The sequence below is a fragment of the Haliotis rubra genome, unplaced genomic scaffold, assembly GCF_003918875.1.
Source record: "Haliotis rubra isolate DU_JTF1 unplaced genomic scaffold, ASM391887v1 Scf879, whole genome shotgun sequence".
In the NCBI taxonomy this organism is placed as follows: Eukaryota; Metazoa; Mollusca; class Gastropoda; order Lepetellida; family Haliotidae; genus Haliotis; species Haliotis rubra.
In genome coordinates this window covers 28029-38220 of record NW_025767611.1, presented here as the reverse complement: position 1 = coordinate 38220, position 10192 = coordinate 28029, and positions in this window count along the sequence as shown.

Sequence of the window (10192 nt, the reverse complement as noted above, 5' to 3'; positions counted from 1 at the left end):
AAGCTCTCACAATACTGTTTATGTTACAAGAATTACAAATTAAAAGTAATATTTCATATTCAACAATTTCTTAATTTTGACTGTTCCGAAGTGTATGCTTTGATATTATCTGTTCGTACACGCATACCATTGACGAGCCACATTTCCAATTGCACTGAGTTATTTCGCATGTTGTACGTTAACAAATTAATAAATAAGCTACTGTACTGGGGCTTATCTTGCTGTGATTTCTGTTCTGTTTTATGAATCAATGTATCGTTGAAGCAGTATGTCAGATAGTACCTTTGTGTTGTTCTGTGAAGCCATATCACATAAAAATGATAGAACTCTGGATCATTCGCAGATTGTTGCGAAGCGGCATTTTTTGACATTTTCAGTCATCGCTCGATCCTGAACTGGGTCACTAGTGTTATGCCCATGGTGGTAAAAAACTATGCTTTTTCAGTGCTTCTATATTCTCAAATCATCTACTTTACAATATCATGTAGTTAGATAACTTGTTCCATGGCATTACTTCTAATGTTTTAAGTGCCTAGTGACTACATATGATGATGATTATGAGTTTAACGTCAGCTTCTGGCTGTAGCCAATAACGTCGACAGGGTAGGTGGGAGCTAAAGTAATAATTAATATGTTTATAATAAGGGATAAACCACCATACCATAAAAATGTAAATGATGGGGTGTTAACCTAAGTGAATTTTGAATGAAAACGGCTACAAACATGATAATAAATATATGGCGGCGTCTGTAAATAATCGAGTCTGGACCAGACAATCCAGTGATCAACAGCATGAGCATCGACCTGCGCAATTGGGAACCGATGACATATGTTAACCAAGCCAGCGAGCCTGACCACCCAATCCCGTTAATCGCCTCTTACGACAAGCATGTGTTACTGAAGGCTCATTCTAACCCGGACCTTCACGGGTAGACAAGTATGGGTCACTGAAGGCTCATTCTAACTCGGACCTTCACGGGTTTAATTTGGAAGAAAAAACGTCAGAAACCAAAAATGAAAAAAGGTGAAGCAGATGATAAATGAGTGTAGATAATTGTAGGTATGACTAAGCTGATGGCAAGGAGTATAAATTGATAATGGTTTGGAATTAAGAAGAAAGACAACAGGTGGGGTCGGGGTATGGGGAAGGAAGGACTGGGGCGAAAAGAAGTGAGAAGGTTATCTTAGCCATTATGTGTGTAGAAGGAGTAGGAGTATAGCTTATGAATTTGGTAGTACAGTTAAGCTGCAGCTGATAAAAATACAGGGTCCTAATAACCAAATTAAATTGGGTTACACTTTAACTGTAAGCATAAACGTTGACCTATGGGGCTTAAAGAGTCGAGGTAGGACGGCTGGTGAGTTTGAGCACAGACAATCACTTTGGACTTATGGGTGGTCTCTGTTTTGTCATCACGTGGACTACTTTATATGCTGATAACGTACACTGAAGTATACAGGCATGACACTCTCAAACGTCATGATACTTGACAGCCCTGGCAATCACACGACACAAGCCAGCAGTGCATGATACAGAATGATACGGGCATGTTGGAGTAGTTACAGATATACTATACAGTTAGAGATAAAATTATGTAATCAGCTTTGAATGTATCTGGACGTCTGTGGTGAGTCAATCGGCAGTGTCTGGTTCGTGCAACTTGATTACTTGCCTGTAAGATAGATATAAGTACTCGTGAGAGACCTTTATCATCTTTGTTCGCACTTTGTTCCTGTAACAATACGTTAAAATCTTGATAGTGTTCTGACACTCGTCCTCTATCTATTACTTGGCAGATGTGGTATTTCCAGGCTGCAGTGTGCACACATATCTTCGCTCAGCTATCTCAGCTCACTTACAAATAGTTATTATGACATAACTTTGTGTCGTTCCACATCAGGCTGCGCATTTATGTTGATTGGCGTCGTACACCCATTTAATCTGTGATGTTACAATATTAATTAACACGTCACAATTTAATTCTGGACTCACAAAAGTCCAGAAACTCTCCGGAATGTGGGCACTTTCTGACACGGGATTTGACCAAATTAATCATGCAGTTGTTATGAAAATATGCCAAGGATGAAAAAATGAAAAAGATTTTTTATCGAAAACTTGAAATTTAAACTTGCTCGCCCATGGGCCTGCCTATGAGCGAACAGTGGCCAATGGGCGAGAATGTTTAATTTCGATCAGAATTCATGTTTCGGAGGTTGTAAATGCATGAGTGTATGTTTATAAGCATCCTGACACAATTTTCAACTCATTTTGACTTAATTCGACTAACTTAGAGCGATATTCAAATATCTCGCCCATGGGCGAAAAACATTTTGGCCCATGGGCGAGATTATTTACTTTTACTCAATATTTATGTTTTGGAGGTTGTAAATGAATGAGTGTATGTTTATAAGCATCATGGCACAAATTCCAACTCATTTTGACTGCCTGACTGAGTTTGGGTTAACGCCGCTTTTAGCAATATTCCAGCAATATCACGGCGGGGGACACCGGAAATGCATTTTGACTTAATTCGACTAACTTAGAGCGATATTAAAAAATTTCGCCCATGGGCGAAAAATATGTTGGCCCATGGGCGAGAATATTTACTTTTACTCAAACTATATGTCATCATGTTTTGGAGGTTGTAAATGAATGAGTGTATGTTTATAAGCATCACGACACAAATTTCAACTCATTTGACTTAATTCGACTAACTTAGAGCGATATTTAAAAATCTCGCCCATGGGCGAAAAACATTTTGGCCCATGGGCGAGAATATTTACTTTTAACTCAAAATACATGTTTTTTCCATGTTTTGGAGGTTGTAAATGAATGAGTGTATACTTATGGGTATCATGAAACAAATTCAACTCATTTTGACTTAATTCGACTAACATAGGAGGGCGATATTAAAAATCTCGCCCATGTGCGAAAAACATTTTGGCCCATGGGCGAGAATATTTACTTTTACTCAAAATACATGTTTTTCCATGTTTTGAATGTTGTAAATGAATGAGCGTATGTTTATAAACATCATGACACAAATTTCAATTCATTTTGACTTAATTCGGCTAATTTAGAGCGATATTAAAAAATCTGCATTATTTACGGTAACATGGATTAGCTAATAGCGCATTGCCGGGAGACCCACATTCACACGATCACTCAACCATACCCATTTCCGGTTGAGCCACACCATTTTCCACTCTTGTTTTCTTAAAAGTGGCTTTCCCGGGCTATAACTATCAGTACACCCCAATCCGACCATCTGTCATTAATTACCTGTCATGAGCTATCAGTTGTATTGAAAGCTCTCGCCTATTGTTTCACTGCTTAATTGTTTCATGGATAGGTATGTAGTCACTCCAAATTCACCATATGTGCGTGACTGTCCTCTCCGACGTCCGCGCCCACCTCTCAACCTCGCTCAGCCTGCCTTGCCCCCCTCAATGCTCTTATACCACCCCTTCACCCCACCCACCCTAGAAGGACTTACATGGTCCCTTCATACGTTGGCGATTGTGCACAAATTTAGCCATCACTTAAAAACACAAGTTTTTTGAAACTTACGTACCCTCTCAAGAAGACAAAACTGTGAAACCCGTGAAGATCCGGGTTAGAATTGGTCTTCAGTAACCCATGCTTATCGTAAGAGGCGACTAACGGGATCGGGTGGTCAGGCTCGCTGGCTTGGTTGACACGTGTCATCGGTTCCCAATTGCGCTGATCGATGCTCATGCTGTTGATCACTGGCTCGTCTGGTCCAGGCTCGATTATTTACAGACCGCTGCCATATATTTGGAATATTGCTGAGTGTGGCGTAAAACTAAACTCACTCACTCACTCACTCACTCACTCACTCACTCACTCACTCACTCACTCACTCACTCACTCACTCACTCACTCACTCACTCTCACTCACTCACTCACTCACTCACTCACTCACTCACTCACTCACTCACTCACTCACTCACTCACTCACTCACTCACTCACTCACTCACTCACTCACTCACTCACTCCAAACTGTGAAAATTAGGAACACCTCTAGCTACCAACAATGTCAACAAGAATATAATGGAGTCCCTGCATCAATACATCTTCAAGACTACATTTACCCTACCTCATGTAATATGTCTATCGCTGATTGATTCACGTGACCTTGAACAAATGGTGGACGGAAAAAAGTTATGGAAAAAAAGTCATAGAAAAAATAACTATTATAAAACATCATGTTCTCCAGTTATTTACTTTGTTTATACTATTTCACTTTCAAGTTAATTATTCCTTTAGTGTGACGCTGTAAGCAATTGGATCTTATCAAAACAGGAGAAATGAACCGATTATTATTTGTTTAGTTCTTAACGGATTGTGGGATTAAAAGTCACAAGTCACATGATTGTTTGTTTAACTAGCTTTGAGCTTGACGATATTACACCAATTAATGAACTCATGGGATTATCAGTTAATGCTTTTTACTCAAATGGCTTCCTTCTAGCAGCTAATATAAGACACGCTGGCCGTAAGACTGTGATCCAATCTCTTCACGGCATTGGCTGGAACATTCGGTTAAATAAAATGTGCTAGGACAACTGACTGATGTAGTGCTGTTGCAGATGAAAGTGTTATGATGATAGTGCATGTTCTGATGTCATGTATTTTACTTGAATGATTACATTAATTTTATAAGTTAGGTTCAAATGTGGTAGTGCTGTTGATGATAATATTGTTATGACTTGTTACAATCCTGACCTTTTTTGAGTTTATGACGTTTTTCCTATGACTTTATTCCTACCCAAATCTATGACTTTTTTCCATGACTTTTTTTCCTATGACTTTTTTTCTACAACCGAACAAATTACAATGTATGCCGGGTGCATGGTTGTGCACTGCTTGGGTGGTGTTGTACAAATCATCAGGCAGAATAAATCATTTATATCCTGCCCCATGGAAAAAACCGGTATCTTCCCATAAGATAGACCTCCTAAAAGACAGACTGCTTAAAACAGCACATTTTATGGTTGGTTGCATAAAGCTTAATGAAGCTGTACCCTTGATAATATGCATCCACGGCAGTCAGTGAACCGTGAAGCAGTGGTTCAAATCGACTAGTCAGTACCATGTTAGTGAAATATATGACTGAATTTCATGTTATATTTACATGAAGAGAGATTTAAGATATTTTTGCCTATGGTTATGTTATATATGGTTTTATAAAAATCTTTCTATGATGTATATTTTGACCTTCTAGATAACAATGTCTCATAAGCCTGTTAAGGCTGGATGTATGTAAAACATTATGTGTTTATTTCATATGAATTTTATATCTTGTTTACATACATGGGGCACTTTAAAAAACTATGTCTATCTGTCTGTCTGTCTTTAAACATTCGATAAGATAATTTCTGTTTACTATTGTGATGCGGTGTATACGGGGATTTTGCGTCCCGTTTTATCCACCTAGCCGAAGGCGTCAGTGACAGTTTGCTACTACTTATGGTAGGAATTAATTTGACGTTTTTGTGTATCCAGTTCTTGTGTATTCTGTTATATATGTACCGGTGAGGTATTAATAAAACCAAATTCTCGTTGAGAATCTCACCAAACCAGATTCTCTGACAATATACATATGTTTAAAGCATATGTTCAAGATTGAAATACAATATGAACATGCATACAATAGCAAAATTGAAAGGCACATCTTGCCAAACAAGGTTTTCAAGAGCATATACGCATAACTGTGCACGTCTTGAGAAAGGTCAAAGTTCCTATTCCTATCTCAGTAAACATGGTTGTTCAATCACACATATATACACACCAATTTTGCATGACAAATAAGTTAATGCACAAAAGAGAATTTAACACCATTTCGACACCTTATAATACAATCAATTCGAGATTTCCTTAGAATGTACGATATTTGGCTTGGTACGATAGTCGTTTTAAAAAAACCCACACTCACGAGCACCTGTACATCTCACACCTAGCCAAGGGTGATCAATGGATTGTATATATGGAAAGCAAAATACACTTGAAAGTCGTGGCTGTTTAACTCCAATACACAAGACCAACGGATGGCACTCAACGACTTTTTCGGCGCAAATTGTCGCAGGCGCCTTGCGGAAATTACGTAACTGAACGCGGAGATACACTAAACGTCATCGTTCCGCTCCGTGACCTCGTCTTTGCGAGCTACACTTTGCGAAACTCAGAATCATGAAATTGGAAATGAGGAAGAAACCAGCTAATCAACATGTGGATGACAACACAATAACTTGAAAATCTCTCATGAATTCGTATGACAATGCAATATCTGTTGAGACCATGATAATTTGAACAACGGAGAAAGTTATATGGATATACAACTTCTTTATTATAATGTAAGTGGCGTTTCGGCGGTGTACCCTCAACAGGCAGCAGTGGGTTACCTGGGATAAGAGGACACACATGAATGAGCGTGCAGGGCAGGTTGTTCCGTGTGTAATATGGTCCAGGGTATTTTGGCTGCCCATAAAATTGACGCTGTGACTTCATTCATTCATTTATTTCAATATACATATTATCATCATCATCAATCTCATCAACAGTATTATGAAATACAACTATTAGGCAATATTAGCACTACCATCATGATACAAACATACATTATTACAAACTATCACATTATACACAATATCACAAGCATACATCATTATTCATAGTCCCACAAGGTGAGAGACACACCGTAAGCAAGTGGAGTCTCGACACCATCTTGCAACAGTCTATCCTGGCGGTCTAGCCGTTCTTCAATCTGGCGATATTTGTTCTTCTTAGGTCTCACACAACCACCACCCTGCAACTGCATCAATGTTATTTCTGTGTAGTTCTGTTGTGACCTTATCAGATTGATATGTCAACGAGATAAGTGATGTGTTCAGTTTAAACATAACATCAATCATTAATTTAATCACTCACTCGTATTCGTGTCAGTTCAGGTGAACTGTGTTCACGAGCACAGCGCAGTGGTAAGGTGAACTGTGTTCACCAGCCCAGGGGTAACTAAAAAGTGTATCACCTGTTGTTTCAAGAGATTAGCATGGTTCAGTGACCTGAAACCTTTAAACAATATCTTCTGGCAAACTCGGGACACCCCGTTTCGGCGTAGCTGCTAAAACCGTTTTCAAGCAAGTGATGCCTACTGGGTAGTCCCGTAAGTTTAGACCTTTGGGTCGAGGTAAAAATCCTTGGATGTTTGATGTTGTGACGACGGTGTTGTTTTAAGGGAATAGGACTCTAGCTTTCTACCAAATGTAAAATGTGTTAACTCAGCTCACCCAGGAAACGAAATAAGACACGTGTACCAGAATGTGAGTGAATTTGCCAGTTATGGCAAATGCACAATTAGACTTCAAAGTTTTCCCAACATTTCGTGGTGGAAGATACCTTTGTGTAAATGGTTATATGTTCATAGTGAAAAAGAGGAAAAGGGGAGAATGGATCTCTTGAAAATGCATGCAGAAAGACTGCATACAGATCAACACTCTCAACTGTCTTAACGACATAGTTTCTAAAATACCAAGAGACCACAAACACGGACCTGTACATAACGATGTCAAGGTAAATCTTTTCGGCTGTAGCAAAAATATTGACAATTTTTAAAAAGGTAAAAGCAAACTCAATCTTGAATATATTGTGTATTCCTCATTACCTAATGTAAAGACAACATATTAATACTATGGATATTTTAATGTATAGTTTAAACATGTTTTCTTCAAGTAATCATGACGGGATTGGCAAACAAACATAAACATGCATGTCAATGCCGCTCCATAACAATAATACAATTACATAGATAGTGATGTACACTGTGTGCAAAACATAATGTGTGCAAATCATAATGGAAATCCACAAGGGCAATATTAAAAATATTGCATGCAACTTACTCTGTGGTGTCCTCCGATCAGTTAGACGTCCCAGACTCGTTAAATCAACAAAGGTAATGGTTGGTTGCACTCAGGTACACTGCACTGTTACCTTTATTGGGTAATGGATTGATCCAAAGTTATGTGCATAAGAATATATTAAGCGATCTAATTAATAGGGCTGTAATGATACATCAAACTATCGAGGAATTGCAATTATTCCGAAAGCAATTAATTGATGGTAGAAATGAAAAACTATCGATGCATCGATAGTATGTGTGACTATCGATAGTTTGTAAATAAATATTTGAGTTGTTTTAATTTTTTTAATTGTTTAGGTGCAAACTTGCAGTTTCATTGAGTTTATGTTTTAACTGTTTACTCGATCTTGGTTTCAAGTTTCTTGTCAGTTATTCATAGGGGGAGCAGAGGAAGCCCAAAAGCCCGTCGTATCCAGCTCTGTACCTCTGGGAGTAACTCAGTTAGTTACATGGGAAATCTATAATCCTGTTTTGATCAAAGTGAACATTATGAACACAAACTGTGAGAAACCGAAGTCAATAAACATTAGTATTCTGATCAAAGTATTTCTGCACAAAAAGTAACAAACTCATAATTAGTGTTAAAATATACCACTAACCACTAATATGAAAACGTCTCGTTAGTCTATGGGATAGGTCTATTACGTCAGTGGGTAAAACTAGGTTTGTAATCAAAGTCACGCCTGATTGGTCCAAAGTTGTCTGATAATCGGCGTGTCTGACAAATTGGATGTCTAACTTATGAGAGCAAAAGCATACATGGAATTGGAGACCCCCTTCTTCATCTCGGTTAAATGTGTGTTTAGCAATAATAAATCCTCAATAAAAAAAACCCAACTTGCTTATATATACAGGATGTACAGGAGGACTGCAACAGTCACAATGGATTGACATGAGAGTGACGATGAGAGCTATCGGGATAGGTTTGTATGTTGATGTACAATATCTTCTTATAAGTTTTCATTACTATCAATGCATCCCGCTAATATATGATAACATTCATGATAACAGCACTCCATGTCCAGCATGTTAAACAACACAATAAAAATACAATTATTATAATAGACTCACTCAGCGGGCCCCAGCCGTTAAAACACCAAAATAACCAAATAAATGAAATACTAAAAATCACCAAGAATCTGCACGCCTCAGGTAAAAAAGTAGAGTGCAAAAGTGAGAAACGCCAAAATAGTGCCAATCTTACTCTGCTAAATAGATCAGAATGGTATCAGTGTTAGCATTGCCATATTGTGTGTAGTTTGCATGTTAATTTATTTTGGAATTGCTTCATGTTTCTATTTAAATAGGGGTGCACTCCCCTAAAACCTCGGGCGAAGAATAGCCGTGACGGGCAGACGGGAATTACAAAATAATTGATCACAAAATATTAAAACGAAACGTGCGAACCTGGGTAGGTACACCTCGCAAGTGTGGGGTTGCCCACGATAGAATTTATTCAACAATGAATACTATGACGACATACCGAGTGTCACGTAGAATAAAAACACAGTTTTGATGCTTTTTTTCCTTTGTGAGAAGGTTTGACAATGCCCTTAGCTCCTGAGTGGTGACGTGTGACGTCCTGGGCAGGAAGTGACAGTGTATTGATTTCTTTCCTTAATTACCCAGTTGGGGCTCCCTAATTAACTTTTATTTGTTCTGAAGCAGCATAGACTATTTATTCTATTTGGGAAGTGGTTATTGGCAAATGTCAATAGGATTGACAAGACATATTTCAATGCAGTTAAAGCTCTCACAATACTTTTTATGTTAACAAATTAATAAATAAGCTACTGTACTGGGGCTTATCTTGCTGTGATTTCTGTTCTGTTTTATGAATCAATGTATCGTTGAAGCAGTATGTCAGATACAGTTTCCAACACAAGGTAGTAGCCATATCACATAAAAATGATAGAACTCTGGGTCATTCGCAGATTGTTGCGAAGCGACAATTTTGACATTTTCAGTCATCACTCGATCCTGAACTGGGTCACTAGTGTTATGCCCATGGTGGTAAAAAACGATGCTTTTTCAGTGCTTCTGTATTCTCAAATGATCTACTATACAATATCACGTCATACTGTAGTTAGATAACTTGTTCCATGGCATTCTAATGATTTAAGTGCCTAGTGACTACATATGATTGAAAACGGCTACAAACATGACAATAAATAAAAAAGCTGTGATTAGGAAGGGAAAAGAAAATATAATGTAGTTTGATGTAATTAGATGAGAAGAGATGAGAAATAGA